The sequence below is a fragment of the Piliocolobus tephrosceles genome, chromosome 2 (assembly GCF_002776525.5).
Source record: "Piliocolobus tephrosceles isolate RC106 chromosome 2, ASM277652v3, whole genome shotgun sequence".
Classification (NCBI taxonomy): domain Eukaryota; kingdom Metazoa; phylum Chordata; class Mammalia; order Primates; family Cercopithecidae; genus Piliocolobus; species Piliocolobus tephrosceles.
Window position 1 is genome coordinate 42,114,096 of NC_045435.1, and position 17,284 is coordinate 42,131,379.

At 45.5% G+C, this 17,284-nt stretch overlaps 1 protein-coding gene across 1 annotated transcript in view; it reads right to left on the bottom strand.

Annotated features, from left to right (window-relative positions):
- ALDH1L1 (aldehyde dehydrogenase 1 family member L1) overlaps positions 1 to 3,301 on the bottom strand; it is an 81,204-nt gene extending 77,903 nt beyond the window's left edge. Inside the window, exon 1 of the mRNA XM_023215303.2 lies at positions 3,195 to 3,301. The gene's annotated coding sequence lies outside the window, so the exon portion shown is untranslated. The remainder of the gene's footprint in view (positions 1 to 3,194) is intronic.
- Between the last annotated feature and the right edge of the window lie 13,983 nt (positions 3,302 to 17,284).

The following is a 17,284-nucleotide window of genomic DNA, read 5'->3' on the forward strand; positions in this document are numbered from 1 at the left end:
AAAACCCTGTCTCTACTATTATAAAAATACAATAATTAGTTGGGCATGGTGGTGCACCTGTAATCCCAGCTACTCGAGAGACTGAGGCACAAGAATTGTTTGAACCCGGGAGGCAGAGACTACAATGAGATTGTGCCACTGCATTCCAGCCTAGACAACAGAGCAAGACTGTGTCAAAAAGAAAAAAAAAAAAAAGGCATAACAAAAATATCATCTCAATGCACGATGTTAAAAATAGGGGAGGCCAGGCCTAGTGGTTCATGCCTGTAATCCCAGCACTTTGGGAGGCCAAGGCAGAAGATCACTTGAGCCCTTGAGTTCAAGACCAGCCTGGGCAACAAAGTGAGACCCATCTCTACAAAAAAATTTTAAAATTAGCCAGGCGTGGTTGTGCATACCTGTAGTCCCACTACTTGGGAGGCTGAGGCATGAGAATCACTTGAGCCCAGGAGTTCAAGGCTGCAGTATGCTGTGTTTGTGCCACTGCACTCCAGCCTGGGCAACAAAGTGAGACCCTGTCTCAAAAAAACAGAAAAAAAAAAATGAAAGGAAAAGAATAGAAAGAGAAATAGGAGGAAGTATGCAGGGAGGGACAGACTGAGAATATGGGAACTCGGCACTCGGTCCTCAATTTTTCTGTGAACCTAAAAGTGCTCTAAAAATGTCTATTAATTGAAATAAATGAATATTTATTTATATATAGAATATTTGATCTATAGTTCACACCGTACTCCAAAATGCAGTCCAATTGGGTTAAAAATTAATACTTGAAAATCAAATATAAGAAGAAAATATTAAATTATTAGAAAATATTGGTAAATATTGGATTATACAAACCTGACACTGTCAAAACACCCCAACAAGTAACAAACCACAATAATTTTGTAAGGCTTAAGTTTGTGTGTGTGTGTGTGTGTATGTGTGTGCATGTGTGTGTTTATTTGCAGGGTAAAATGCTAGAAGAATTTACACTGAAATGTTGAAAGTCACTGGGTAAAGGGTTTTGGGTTTCAGAGGTTTTTGACGACTGTAATTATTTTGTTTTCTTAACAGAATGTTCTTTTTTAGATTGCACATGATTACTTCTGAAAATAAATAAATAAAATAAATAAATAAATAAATAAATAAATAAATAAATAAATAAATAAATAAATAAAAGAGTATGTCGTTCTCCCCCTGCAGGGAGGCAGAGTCCAGGTGACCACCAAGGGGCTGTTGTCACAGTCCAGGGAAAGCGAGCATGACAGACACAGAAGCCTAGGGAGGGGCCTCAGTCAGGCTTGCCCTTTGGCCCCAGAAAGAGCAGGTACCTCCAGGGAGAGGGGCTGGAAAGAGCCCAGAGAGCCCCTTGTGGGCCCTATGGATGGCCTCCAGGCCTCTGCCTCCTCCCCCTGTCATTGTTGCTCAGTGTCTTTTCATTTGGTGGTGTGGAGACATTGGGAGGCTTCCTAGGCCTCCCAACCCTCCTACCCAATTCCCAGCCCAGGCCTGGCTCTCCAGGACTCAGCTTCTAGTCCCTGTGAGGCTGGGCCACCCTGCAGGACTGCAGCTCTGGGCCCTCTGTTCTGGTGCTGGGATCCTGGGGCCCATGAACGCAGCTCTAGCACCGAGTAGAGGCTCAGCCCAGAGGCCAGCATTCCGCTACAAGGTGTCTCATTTCCCCGCTGCCCTTTGGAAGGCCCAAGGCTGACCCCTCTCCTGCACTCAGCCTTTTTGGTCTGGCACTTGGCAGGGAGGCCACTTTGTCCCTTGGGGATCATGCTCTACCCGCTTTCTCTCCCACAGCCCTCGGAACAGGCAACAGGACCCGTCCAGAGACCTGACCCTCTGGACCTTAGGCCTCAGGCCAACCCTGAGTAAATCCATCTTTGAGCCTCAGTCTCCTTTTCTCTATAAGGGACGCCACACCATTGTCTCCCCCCATGGCCGTGAGAGTTAACGCTAACAAGAACACAGCAGCCGGTGGAGAGTGACGGCTCACGCCTATAACCCCAGCACTTTGGGAGGCTGATCACGAGGTCAAGCGATCAAGACCAACCTGGCCCACATAGTAAAACCTCGTCTCTGCCAAAAATACAAAAATTAGCTGGGTGTGGTGGCACTTGCCTGTAGTCCCAGCTACTCCAGAGGCAGAGGCAGGAGAATTACTTGAACCCGGGAGGCGGAGGTTGCAGTGAGCCGAGATCATGGCACTGCTCTCCAGCCTGGGCGACAGAGCGAGACTCTGTCACAAACAAACAAACAGCAGCCAACATTCTCCGAGGGTTTCCTAGGGCCAGGCGCGGGGCAACCTCATGTAGTTCTCATGTAACCTTGGGAGGCAGCCATTACTGTTCATTGCCCCTCCGATTTTAGAGACAAGAAACTAAGATTCAGAACACAAGAAACTTGCCCAAGGTCAAGGAGAAGTGGAGGCGTGGGGAGGAAGCAAAGTCACCTGACACCAGTGCCCAAGCCTTCAAGTCTGAGACTCCTGATTAAATTCCGTCTCCGTCTGCACTTTGGGAAGATTCTTTCCTCTCCTAGGCAAGTGCCGCGGGGCCTGAGCTCTTGATAGCGGGGCCCCAGGAGCCACGTTGTGTGGTCTGCTATCCGGCCTCCCTCTGCACACGACCGCCCACTTGAGCGCAGTGGCTGGAGCTGGGACTACAGCGCAGCCCCTGAGCGCGCACGCGGACCTCTCCAATCACAAGAGGCCCTCGTGCCAGGCCCCCAGATTTGGCCAATCAGGGAAGACGTTTCCCCGTCCCAGCATGGGGTCGAGGGACCCAGGAAACAGTCCCCAGTCACAAATCATCGTGTCACCTTCGGCTGGTCCCTGTCTCTTATCGAACCTCAGTTTTCTCTTCCATAAGCCGGACCAGTAGTGCCCACCCCACAGGATGGCGCCGGCTCCGTAAGGGCCCCACCACCGCGGCCGGCCAGATCCTCGGCGGGCCAGTCCTGGCGCTGCGGTCCTTTAGCCTGGTGACCCCCGGCCAGGTTCAGGCTCAATTGCTCCAAAGAACTCCGGACCCGTACCCCGAGCCCTGCGTCCCAGCGGCGAAGTTTATGGGCCCCGCAGGAGCCCCTGCGGTGAGAACCGAGTCCTGGAGCCCTCGGAGCCCCCGGAGCCACCGGAGACCCCGGAGCCGCAGCCAGGGCAGCCTCCCTTCCACCGGGAGTCCGGCGCTTTCGAGAGAGCAGAAACTCACCGCGCGCAGGAGTTGGTGCGGGCGTCGTCGGCAGGTTAGACTTCTGTGAGCCGCAGCCCCGAAACTGGGGTTGGTGCCGACCCGTCCTGGTAGCCAGGAGGTGGGACCGGTCCCCGCCAGTCCGCGAGCTCTTGTTAAGACCGGAGCCCGTGAGGGGAGGGGCGCGGGGCGGGCTGAGAGTCAGCCGAGTGGGGGCGGCGCTCACTGGTGGTGGGACTGTGGCGGGAGTTCAGCGCACCCTCTCCGGGTCGGTCTATAAATGCTCTGTAAAAGCCTACCCCGCAGGGGCCTGCGCTCCTTCCCGCTTAGGTCAAGAAGATTTGCTGTGGACCCTTTTAGAATTCCCAGGGCTTTGAGAAGGCCCAAGCACCCAGCAAGGCTGGCAGTTCTGAGCACTGGCAAGGGTAAGTGGGCCAGAAGAGACCCTCGCCAAGCCGGTGACTCACTCACTCACTCACTCACTCACTCTCACTCACTCTTGATGGGCCAAGTACCTGCCATGTGCTATGAACACAGCAGAGCCAAACAAGACGCTGCCCTCCGGGAATTTGCAGCTCGTTGCAGAGGCGGCCCCTTAGACAGCAGCTGCGCATCCGGCTGGATAGCGGCTCTTCGGCCCGCCCAGTTCCTACCCGCCTCTCCGAGAGAAAAACAGCCCCTGGTTTTCTCTCTGCAATTCCCCTTCTCCACTCTCCCTTCCACCCAGTCCTGGTGCCGCAGACCCCTCCCTCTGCTACCCGGGGATCCTGGCCAGCCCCGTCTCAGGCAAGGCCATGTAGAATGCCGGGAGTGATAACGGCATATTGTTCTTGACTGCAAGCCTGTGTCCAGGCGGCTCCTTCTCCTGGAATGCCCTTCCCACCACACCTGTGGCCGCACTGCTCCGTGCCCTGCTAAGCCTCACTTCTTTTGAGGCGTCCCTCTTGCTGAGCCCTAGCCACCTGGCCCTCTGCTCAGCGCCTGAACTCATCAGGCTTGCTGCAGCACCTGCCTTTACCTCTCTATCTGTAGCGTTCTTTCAGAGCCTGCTCCCATATGGTATCACATATCAGATATCTGATGCAGAGCCTTAGAGAGGCTGTTCCAGGTCACACAAACTAAGGAAGTCCCTCAGCCACTCCGGGTCACATCACCCTGTTCTATTTCCTTCACAGCACTTAATTGTATATCTGATATTTCCTTGTTTGTTTGTTTGTTCATTATCTGTCTCTTCCACTAGACTGTAAGCTCTTTGAGGGCAGGAAATTTGCCAGATATATTCACTGCTGCATCCCCAGTACACAGTGATGGCTTGTAGCAGTTGCTAAATAAATGTTTGTTGAATGGCTTAATGCATGTATTTTGCTCACGTAAGCCAGTATGGACACCCAGGATTGAGGTGGCCTGTGCCTGCCGATCCACAGGCCTGTTTTCAGGCACTGTCCCCTTGTTCTTTAAGCTCCAGCTTGCAGGTATCCCTGCTGTCCCTCATATCTGTGGAACTTCTCAACTCATAAAGTTTCCACATGCGGTTCATCTTTGTCCAGACAACCCCTCTCGTTCTTCAGGAAGTTCCTACTAAAATGCCATGACTTCAGGGAAACTTTCCCTAGCCTCAGCCTTACTAGGACAGATTCCTCCATTATGCGATCACAGAGAGGCCTGTAATTTTTCTTCATGAACCTCTCTCAACTGTTTTTTTTTTTTTTTTGAGGTAGAGTCTCACTCTGTTGCCCAGACTGGAGTCCAATGGTGCAATCTTGGCTCACTGGAGTCCAATGGTGCAATCTTGGCTCAGCTTCTCCAGATGTCATCTGATGCTAAAACTAACAAATGGCTTCCAGGCAAAGAGCAAATGCAGCCCGGAGCCAGGAAGACGGCCTAAAGATGAAGCCAAGGGTATGGCCATGAGATCTTTTGTAAAATCTTCAAAGAGATCAAATGGACACCTCAGAATATTTTGTTAAATAGTAGGATTTCTAAGAAGTTTACAGTTGTCCTTGACAGCTGTCTCAGCAGAAGCCCAAGGGAGAGACAGGCTTTTCTCAAAGAGATGTGTGGGTTTGACAGTTGTCTAAAGGCATGAACCTCAGTGAGATCTACAGGAGACATGTAACATTTTTAAAAGAATTATATTAGCAAAACAGTGTAGACTTAGACTGAAAGGGTCAGAGACAATATAAAATGAAAACAGACCTGTAGATCCTCCAAATTCTGGGAGGAAGCAAGCTGAGAAACTACACAGATATGAACCTGGGCTGCATTTCATGGAAGAGAAGGGATGACTTGCAGAACAGAACAAAAAACCCACAGGGTGGAGCCAAGACCATGGAGAATCACTCTGGGGCCAGAGTCAGACTAAGTACTATTCAAGGAACTTTCAGGACCTGCCCAGGAAGATTTTAGAATTGCCGTGGACTAGTGACTCCTGCATGCCTCCCATCCTTGTCCCCTTTGGAGCAGGCACGTCTACAGTGGTTATCCTATGCCTGTCCCACCAGTTTATGTCAGGTCGGTGCAGCGGGGGAGGCACAGTTAATTTGTCTCTGGAATTCCCAAGTCTGCAGATTTAGAACAACCCTACTCAAGGAGCTACACTTGAGGGAATAATACCCCAGGTGCTTCACCTACATCGAAGCCTGATTTAGATGCAGAGATTCTGGACATTGAGCTGATTCTACAGTGGGATGAGGATTTGAGGGGATGTTTGGAGGGCAAATGTATTTTGCATGTGGAAGGATGTAAATAATTTGTGGCCATTAGGTGGACTGTGGTCATTTTAAAACTCTTTGATGCTCTTCCATTCAAGGAGTAGCACGTAATTCCTCTGCCTTTGAGTGCAGGCTGAACATAGTGACTTCCTTTTAACAAATGAAAGATGGTGAAAGTAACTGTGTGATTTCCGAATCCATCCTTTCATAGATCAGATAGAGAAGCTGAGGGCTGAGGTCAGAGAGTGGCAGAAGCCAGCTTGTCCCTGTCCCAAGACTATATGACACTCTCTGAATGAGTCCCACTGAAACCCTCCTTTGCCAGTTCAGTTCACTGTGCCGGGAATGCCCTGCTTCTTGAAGCCACCAGCTGAGCCCTGCCTGTTCCCCAGGGATGGGCTTGTGCATCATCTCCTATGGGAAGCCTGATCCCAGCCTTCTCCTTGGGAATTCCCTCACTCACAGCACAGACCACACTCTAATGCAACTGTTTATATGTGTGTCTGTCTCTTTCTCAACTGCAACACCTCTGAGGGCAGGGACAGGGCCTGTTTCATCTGTGTATCCCACAGCCCTACATAGGCCCTGATGCAGGAGAGGCACCTGCAGTGAGAGTGGCTGGATAAGCCCTGCAGAGAGAGCCTCTGCCCGGGCTTTCCGCAGGGCCCTGGTGGCTAAGTCCTACCAGGGAAAGCAGTGTGCACATACACAGCCCGGGTCTGGGTAGAACAATGGGGGCTACTGCTCCAAACCAGAGGCAGGTTAGAAGGCGAGCCTGGCTCAGGGCTGTGTGAATGGGGAATGGGATAGACATGGGTCCTCTTTTTGTTGTATAATGATGATTCAGCTTGTTTTTGGGGAATCAGTAACTGGGACTGTGTGTACGCTGCAAAGGAAACATTAACTTGAAGGTCATAGCCTGTGGGAAATCAAAGCAGGCAGGCCAAGTGACCTAGGCTTGTTTTTGTGTGTGTGTGTGTGTGTGTGTGTTTTAATTTGGAGCCAGTGTTTCTCTTTATCTCCTGGGATGCCTCGTTCAGATACTTCTACCCTGCCTTGTGAGTTACTCATGATGTCACCTGATACCCACCCCTTAGAACCTCTCCCCAAATGGAACCTAGAATTCAAAATAGTTTTCTCCATATTTCCCCTTTAAAGGGCCAGCGTGCAATTTTTCTTATAGAGGTGAAGGTAGGGATGAGCCTTAATACAGCTCTGTGCTACGCACCAGAGCCCACCTGAGGACCTGCAGACACAGAAGAAATGCTTCTGGGCCACAAAGCTTATAGCCTGCTCCTGCCGGGTCCTCTCCAGCCCCACACCAAATCTAACCTGGGGGTGTTGTGTGTTTGCACCCGCATGCCTGGACAGCACCAGGCTGACACATGGCTCCTAGAAACTCACTGCAGATGAATAAATGAGAAAAGAGGAGGCAGGGACAGTGTCTCTACTCCAGGTGCTTGCACCCCTATGGGGGAAAGGAATGTACAGACAGCAGATATCAAAGGTGGGAGGGGATGTGAACCATCACAGAGGGGAGACATGAAGAAATGAGGTCTGGGTACTTCAGGCTGCACCTAGGAGATAAGGCCTAGTGAGACTGTGATCAATTTAACCAGCAAAAAATGAGAAAGACATTCCAGTTGAAGAGAATGTAAGAATGATGCATGGGTGCATGGAGGTGGGGACGTGGGTTGTTTTTGAGGAACCAGGAGAAAGCATTGCAGCTGCAGGAGAGGAACTGGCAAAGTCAGGGGTCACGAGGCCACAACATGGGGTGCAGACTGTGGGTTTCACTCTGTTGTCCAGTGGTAACAAGGTGTTCTGATTTCATAGGCCAAGGCAATTTCAACAGCATTCCAGTAACTGACATTAGATTCTCATTTTCTTGTTTTGCAAAGTAAAAACACCTTTAAAAAATCAATATCCTGGAATATTATTCAGCCTTAGAAAGAAGGAAAATTCCGACACACACTACGACATGGAAGAATCTTGAGTACATTACTCTAATTGAATTAACCCAGCCACAATAGGACAAACGGTTCTGTTCCTATGAGGCCCCTAAAGTAGTCATGTTCATAGAGACAGAAAGTGGAATGAGGGGTGCCGGGGCCATGGGGAGGGGAGAATGGGGAATTCATGTTTAATGGGGACAGAGTTTCAGTTGAGAAAGTTCTGGAGATGGATGTCGATGATGGTTGCACAACAGTGTGAATGCTCTTAAAAACATAGCACTGTGCACTGAAGAATAGTTAAAATGGTAAATTTGGGGTTATGTTTATTTTACCACAATTAAAAATAATAACTTAAAAAAATCAGTTTCCACTAGCCATCATGATAAATGAGTTGGAAAAGCTCATGTAGCATCAGAAAGCTGAAAGGAGCAACTGGGTCTTGTTGGAAGCTCTGTCCCTGATGGCCCTAGGCCTGGGCTGGCCTCTGAGTGTAAGAAAATCACCCACCCAGGATCCAGTGCAGGCCAGAGCCTGGCACGTGCAAGACAAGTGAGCAGAACATGGCACTGGTTGGGGAGTGCAGGATGGTGCCATGGCCCAGGGCCAGGGACAGCAGAGCCCTGACCCTGACCCTGACCCTGAGCCTGAGGGTTTGGGGTGTGGAGCACTTCATGGAACCCAGAGGAGTGCAGGGTGTAGGGGCTGCTTGGGAGATATGGCAACTGTGATCATAACCGGGAGCAGGGAAGACCCGGCTCCTTCCCTCCCCTCATGTCCTTCCAGGACCCTCCAGTGGCTAAGTCTCTGCAAGTCAGATGCAGAGAGGCCTGGGGCTGCTGCCCTTCCAGGTCAGACTCCAAGCACCAGGCCCCATGAAGGGTGGGGAGTGGACCAGAGGGACTCGCAGATGAGTGGCGCTGTCTAGTCAGTGGAGAGCCCACCTCAGGTTGCTGAGTGGAGGGAGCTCCATACGAAGTAGCTGCAAGAGCGCTGGAAATGCTGCAGGGTAAAAAGAAGTGGTGAGGCAGCTGGAGATCAGCAGTGGCACGACCCGCCACCACCTGAGGCTGCACGGACGCTGGGAGGGTGGAGTCACTGTGGAGCTCTCAAGTTGGAACCATCCAGGAACGGGCACCCTGGGATCTTTAGGAGGAGCGGGGATCGAGGAGAGGCTGCTGCCATTCCTGGAGCACATGCTGTGAAGTGTTTGGCTGGGAAGGGGAAGGTAACAAGAGAAAGTCATAGTGGGAAGGGGGAAAGGCTGTAATGAGAGAGACTTAAGAGTGTAAAAAGCTATTGAGAAAGACTCAGCTGAGAAGGAAAAGTTGAATATACAAGAAAGGGGAGAATCAGTAGTTTCTGTGGTTCCTGAAAAGGGGAGGAAGGGAAGACGTCCAAAAGCAGATTCCAAGGTGGCTTGAACGGCATCATAACCAGAAGGAAGGAGGGAGGGTGGCAGGATGGATGGGTGGGTGGCTAGCTGGACGGTGGGTTTTCTTTACCCATGGTTCATTTTGGTACAAGATCCCCCGCTGGTGGTTTTCCTTCTCTCTCTAAAGAGTGGGGTAAGGTCATCTCCTGAGGTGGGGTGCAGGAGAGGGAAGCTCGAGCAGTCCTTGTGGGGTTGGGGAATGGGAGAGCGGTGGAAGGACCCTGGGCTGTATTGAAGGCTCACCTCAGTTTACAGTGGGACCAAACTGCACGTTTGAGACCCCAGATGCATCAGACTACTCAAGAAGCAGGCACGGAGGAAAAGGAAACCCATCTCTGAGTTTACCCAAATGGTTTCAGTGAAAATCAAAGGGCGGTCGTCGACTGCAGATTCTGAGCTGGACAAGGAAAATGCTAGTGAATTGAGAGAAACTATCAAGGACCCTTTAAGACCAAAGAGTGGGTCGTGCTGGAGCGGTTGACCGGAGACTAAAAGAGCAGACCGAGAACAGAAGGTGGAGATGGCGAGTCTGAACGAGAGGTTCCGCTGACGTCGGCTCTGTCATAAAGCAAAAACCTTAAGCAAGTTTAAAGTTTAAACTTGTCAGAGTTTATTTGAAAAAAAAAAAAATAGATTTGTTAATTGGGCAGCCCTCAGAACCAGAACAGGTTCAAAGAGCTCCTGGCTGCTACACGGTCAGGCTGCATTTATGGACAGAAAGTGGAAGTGGGGCAAAAAGAGCAACTTAATTGGTTGCAACTCAGCATTGTATCTCACTTGAAGCAGCCGGCTACCTGTTACTAACTGAGGGATATTTGTGATGTGAGTATACATTTAATCCTCGGACAACACAGGTTGGACCTGTGAGGGTCCACGTATGCAGGATTTTTAAAATAAATACAGTCGGCCCTCCATATTGGCAGCTTCTGCATCTACAACCAAATACAAATAAAAAAAAACAGCATTTGTGGGATGTGAAACCTGCATATGCAGAGGGCCAACTTTTTGTATTCATGGGTTTCACAGAGGCAATTGTGGAACTTCAGTATGCACCGGTTTTGGTATCCACAGGTGGTCCTGGAACCAATGCCCTGCAGATACTGAGAGACCACTGTGCTGCTAAGTTAATTAGTTACATTTAGCATGAATTACTCCATATTGGCTTGGTCTGCTGGGCCCAGTACAGGAGCCTTCTCCAAATCAGTAGCCTCCTGCAAATTTTATTGAACAATCCCTTGCTTTTGGTCAGGATCTCACCTAGGTAAGAATGTGAATAAAACTTAGGGCATCAGTGCTACTCCCAGTTACCGTCATTTTAGATATTCGGTCTCAACATGTCATTTATTCCTAGGTTACAGTGTCCTCATGATCATACTTTTGAGGATTTTTGTCATTCCAATAAAAACGTACCATTTAATGTTTAACAGATGGCTGCATGCAAACATTTAAAAATTTTTGCAAGAATACAATGCACCAGGAAGACTACTATTATGACTATTGGGAGCTTGATACCAAGAGTTTAAAGTATGCCCCTTACCCAGGGTCCTCATGAAACAAATCAACTAAAATCGAATAGATCAAACAATAAACCAAATGAAGAGTGCGCCCATTTTAACCAAATAGCCTGTTTGTTGTTTTTTTGTGACTGAGTCTCTACAATACACGATGTATTTATTCATATGCAACAAAAAGCATCAGCACCGACTCCTCCTTGCTCAGCTAATAAGCCATCTCACATCCCATGACTGGGCCAAATCAAAGCAGGAGTCAGAGCAAGTGGACCAGAAGTCCAGTTCTATAAAAGGGACCACAAATACAATTTAAATAGGCAGTCGCATTAGGGATGTTACTAAAGTTAATCACTAAGTGAACTAATGGATCCCTTAGATGATGTAAAGTTCTGGGTTTAGCAGAAAAGATCCAACATTTTCTATTTATTGTGAAGTTCTAACTACAGCATTATCCTTCCAAGTAAAAAAGTAGACATAAACAAACTAGGAATAAACAAGGGAAGCTCAACAGGGAAAGTGTCTCACTAAGAGAAGAGTTTAGTTCCCATGTATTGGGAAAACTGTTCATATCTAATATGTCATCTGCTTCCAGGAAAATTTCCCCATGGCCAGCTTTACCTTAAATTCTACAACAGGTGTGCAGTTCCAGGAATCTTGAGAGGCCCTTTGAGTTGTGAGTTGTGGACCCAACCAAGTTCAAGGCCCCAAAGCTTGGCTGCAGTGTGGGTAGTGATAAGAACTTGCTATGGTGCCTACCAACAGGGTTCCAGGGCAATCTTTCTTTGATATCATTTCCAGAAGATCTTGTCTTCAGGTTCTAAACTGTGAGGGACTTGATTGTTCTCAGTTGGTGGATCATGGAAAGTTTCTTTTATCTGGTGAAAATATACTTTGGCATAATACATGAAAGCTTTACAGTATTTAGTTATATCAGAATTGAGGAGAGTGGGAGGTACATGAGATTCCATTATTAAGGGCACAGGCTTCCAATAAATATTACCTAAAGGCCCAGTCTACGTTTTCTGATGGGAGTGGATCTGATTCCCCTCAAAGCCAGTGATAGTGCCTTTGACCAAGGCAATCAAATTGATTCAGTTGTCAATTTCAGTTTCTTAAAATCCCATTTGTTCTTTCAATCTTTCTAGAAGGTTGAGGGTGATGGGGACAATGATAGTGTCATTGTGTTTGCAATACCTTGTTTAACTGCTTTAGAGTTTGAACAGTAAAATAGGTTCCTCTGTTGCAGGAGATTCCTCTCCAGGGGCACCCCAGAAAGGAAACACAATTCTAATAACATATTAGCCACTGTCCTAACATCAGTTTTCTTACATGGGAAAGCTTCTATCTGACCAGAGAACATGCAAACTATTACAATAACATGCCGATACCCTGTCAAGGATGGAAGCTGAATGAAATGTCTCTGTAAGTATTCAAATGGTTCATCATGTGTTAGAAATACATCCCCTGAAGCTTTCATTGTCTTCACAGGATTATGGGTTTGACAAATCAAACATTGGTTATAAACCCTTTTAGCAATTTTAGAACAATCACCCTACCAAGATTTTTCATAATTTGTATCACCGTAATGAGCTATGGAGTGCAGAGCCCTTAACAATGGAAGCTTCAAGGACTCAGAGAGGACCAAGTGGCTATCCAGGGCCTCCATGAGTCCACGCTTCACACTGATTTTACGTCTTTTCAGATACCAATTTTGTTTTTACAAATTGGTGCACTGCACTGTTTATTAAGTAAGTCATCATAGGGGAGCTGACTTTGATGAATCTTATGGAGTTTATTGAAATTACACATCCTAACAATTTCAGTACTGGCTGTCTTAGCGTGAACATCTGCCAGGGCATTCCCTTGATACTCAGGTGCAGTTTTATAAGTAGGTGTTTTGATTTTAATAATGGCAGTTTGTGATGGTAACAGGATGGCAGAAAGGAGTTCATCTACTTGGAGTTCATTTTTGATGGGGATCCCACCGGAAGTGAGAAGCCCCCTTTGTTTCCATAACATGCTGAAATTATGAAGTACTTCTAAAGTATATCTGCTGTCTAAAAATATCTACTGATTTATCTTTAACTACGTGACAATCTCAGGTAAAAGCAAAAAGCTCTGCAGGTTAGGCTAATTTAAATTGGGGAAGAATTTCCTTTCCTATTAATTCATTTTGAGTGGTAACAGCATACCCCACCTGACATTTTCCTTCTGAATTTTCAGCCTAAGACTCATCAACAAACAAATGTCTCCTTGGGATAAGCTAATGGAGTGCTTCATAAAGCAGCATGCAAGACTAATGATTCAGATACCACACTCACACTGTAGTCAGCCAGAGGTAGCAGAGTGCAACATCTTAGATGGAGATTGGGAAGCAAAAGGATTTCATAAGATGATAGTCTACTTGCTGAAAAATGCTGAATTTGACTAGAATTTAATAAACTTTCCACAACATGCAGGACTTGCATAAAAGTTCATTCCCTAAGACTAACTCAGGTTAAAACTCTACCAGTATGACAGCTGTGGCTACTGCTTTTAGTGGTGAGGATGTGCCTCAGCTGCGGGGGCTGACTGCCTGCTATAATGTGCCGTGGGCCTATTGTTTTCCCCTATGCCTGACTGCCATGTTCATGAATGAACAAGGTGAAAGGTTTAGTGTAATTTGGAAGTACTAAGGTTGGGGCTGCGGTAAGGCCGGTTTCTGCCAGTGAGAAGCCTGCTCCTGACTGCCCTCCCATGATGCAGGCTCTGGTACTGCATTCTTAGTGAGCTCATACAATGGTGAGATGGTTAAGGAAAAGCTTGGAACCCAGGATCTGCAGTATCCTGCAAGTCCCAGAAAACCTCTTCACTGTCTTTTAGCTGTAGGCCAGGGAAAACCTTGAGTGGTTTTTATTCTCTTGGAAACCCTTTCCACAGTCAGATCATGCCTTAAAACGTGAAACTTTCCCCTTGAAAACTGAAGGCTTTCCATCAAAACTTTGTGACCTTTATGTGCAAGTTGCTGTAAGAGGTAAAGTGAGTCCATTTCAGACCACACTTTACTGGGAGAGCAAGGCAAGAGATAATCTACACACCGAATGAGGGGAGAATTTCAAGGAAATTGCAAGGTTATCCAGTCCCAGTGTAACGCCTGGGAAAAATAAGAAGGAGCTTCAGGAAACCTCTGTGGCATTATAGTCCAGGTATACTTTGATTTTTCCAAGTGAAAAGCAAACAAATACTGACTGTCTTTCTCAGCTAGAATGCTAAAGAAAGCTGGACAGGGACCTATGACTGTGAGCCATTCTGAACCAATGTACACATTGAACAATCAAGTGTTAGAGTCTGGAATCACAGGAAACCTTGGTATCACGATTTTATTAAGTGCTCGTAAATCTTGAACAAATTTCCCTCCTTGTCCATCCTTGTCCCTTGATTTTTTAACTGGTAGGATTGGAGTATTACAAGGACTGATACACAGAATAAGTCCCTGTTTAATGAAATCTTCTGCAATTGGTGAGAGTCCTTGAATTCCCCAGGCCTCAGTAAATATTAGGATAATTTAGGTAAAGGTTTAGAATGATCTATTTAGACTTTTATAGTTACCATACTTTTAACTCTTCCTATATCAGTAGAGGAAGAAGTCCATAAACATTCGGATATTTTAGAGAGATCAGAGATATTGCAGGCCTGAGTTTTGATCTTGTCAGTTTCTGCCTGTGGAGAGCACAACAGATCTCGTTCAGGGGGTCAGGAAACTCTGACTCCTGCTCTGCAGGAAACTTCATATGCCTCTTTAGCTTAGCAGATAAGTCTTGCCCTAGCAAGTTACTAGAATAGTGTCACATAGGAAAAAGGTTCATATTTCTGAAAATGGCCCCAGCATCAACTGGATGGGTTCATACATGGGTACTGTTGTGTCTGATTCAAAACCCCCACCACAGAGATGACCTTTCCACTTTCAGGGATTTGTCAGCTTGTTAAAAGAAAACCTTCAGCTGAATTAAATTTAAAGGAGTTTAACTGAGTGATGAATGATTCGTAAATTGGGCAGCCCCCAGAATCACAGCAGATTTGAAGAGACTTCAGAGATGCTTCAGGGTCAGAACAAATCTATAGACAAGAAAGGGAAGTGACGCACAGGAATTGGAGGTGAGGTACAGAACAGCTGAATTGGCTACAGGTTGGAGTTTGCCTTATTTGAACACAATTTGAATGCTCAGCAGTATATGAGTGGTTGAAGTATGGCTCCTGGGATTGGCCAGGACTCAGCAACTGTTACAAGTGCATACTCCTAAATTAGGTTTTCAATCTTGTCTACCTACTAAGTTAGGTTACAGTTCATCCACAAGGACTCAGATATAGGAGTATGGAGCCCTTCTCAGGCCATATTTAGTTTGCTTTAATAATTCCCCCTTTTGGTCATTTTCTCAATTTTGAGAGATTGCCCAAAACTTTAGTCATTGATGTCACTATCACCATTGTAAATGTAATTATTTTGTCTTAAAACCCACTGAGAAACAGTAGAACAGTAGGTTTTGCAAGGTAGGAACAAGGATTGAGTAGAGGGTGCCTCCTTATGCTGGAACATACTATTTTAAGAGTAAAACAAGACCTGGTCTATTCTGGTCTAGAATCTATGTGCTTCCTTAAAGTCTTAGCTTGATTATGTCATATTTAGCATAACCAACTACATTTTTGGTTTGGTCTCTTGGGGTCTAGTGCATGAGCTCAGTCCAAAACAATGGCCTCCTATAATTTTGTTTTTAAAAAATCTCCCCTTTTAACTGGGTTCTCAAGTGAGAGTGTAACCAAAACTTAGGGCTTTAGCACCACTTACAGTTATCATCATTTTGGGTTTCTGGTCTCAGCATATCATTCATAGCTTACAGTGTCCTCATGGTCCCATATTTTTTTCAGTTGGACTCCAGAAGGGCAAGGCAGCCATCCTGGTTCTCCATGAGTCCATGCTTAATTAGCATTAGACTTACATCCTCTTGAATAGCAGTTGTTTTTCCAAATTTGGTGCATAGCACTGATAACTGATGGGTCATAATAGGCAATTTGATGTAGACCATGCATTTCATTCAAATTGTATAACTAAAAAATTTCAGTATTGGCTGATTTACTGTGAAAATCTGGCAAAGTATTTTCTTGGTATTTAATTAACTTTTGTTCTACTTAGGTTAGCAGTTTTATAACCTAGTCAGTCTTTTCATTAAAGTTCCAGGAATTCTTACCCAATTCAAATGATATGATTCTAAAGTTATTAGAAACCTGCATTCCAGAGTGCTTTTTAGGGTCCATTTCATCCTTTCATGAGTCTCCTAAAAGATACCATATTCTAGGATTTTACATGCTTGTGAAGTTTTCAAAAACTGCATCAGCATTAAGCAATTAACTGTGGAAATGACTTTAAATAGTCATAGTTAAAGACACAATATAAATGGTAATTTGGTTATTTCTGTGGTCTACAGTAACTTAATATAATAACCACAATTATGATTGATAGCATATACTAAGACATATTAGAATTTTAGAAATCCCATATAATTTTAGAACATATATTAATATCATTCACTAAAATATAATCTGAAGAAGGTTAAATATTATTTCTTTGACAATGTTTCCCATGTAATAACATGTCATATAATCCTGTTTACCTCTCTTTTGGATGCTTCAGGGGCCCTCTGTAGCATCCCAAAGTTAAGGTCAGAAAAGACTATTTTGAAGCTGAAATTTGATTTTGGGAAGCCTGTCAAATATGTTAAAGGTTTAAAACATTTGATATTATGCTTAATCAGTTTAACCATGAGGTGAGATTCTTGTAAACCTTTTATCACCTTTTACAATTTTTGTAAAAGAGCAGATCAGTGCTTTAAGAAAACCATCTGTGCTTTTTTTTCGATGTTCAATTCATGGAAAAACTGAATAGTACCCCTTTAAATTTAGTCAATATGTTCACACATAGAATTTTTTTATCAGATTAATTTTTACAAACCTTCCACAACTTATTCAGACCCTTAGCTTCTTCTTATCTAATTTGAAACAACCCTTTAGCCATCTAAACTAGGCAAAAATTTACATTTCTATCCCTTCTTATAATCTTTTACCAAAAACACATTTCACTCTCCTCACACACCTTGCATGTAGAACTATTTTTTTAGTAGTCTCAATTACATGTTATAATGGTAACTCTTAGCAACTTTTACTTTTGTTGCATAAATTTCCTTTCATGAATCCTTTCACAACATACACAGACTATCTACAACATGCTTGGACTTTCTGACTTGTCCTAAACATCCCTCTTTTTAAACAACCAGTTATTTTATTTTAGGACAAGAATTTACCAAACAAGATCCTTTCCTATATAAAATCTCTTTTCTTTATAACCTTATTTTCATAGCCAAGATGCATGACTAATTCCACATGTCCCCAGGCCTTATCTAGAATCTAAGGTCTCCAAGGTAGGTAAGTTGAACAATTTTCAAAAGTCAAAGCAGGTTATAACCTTAAAGCA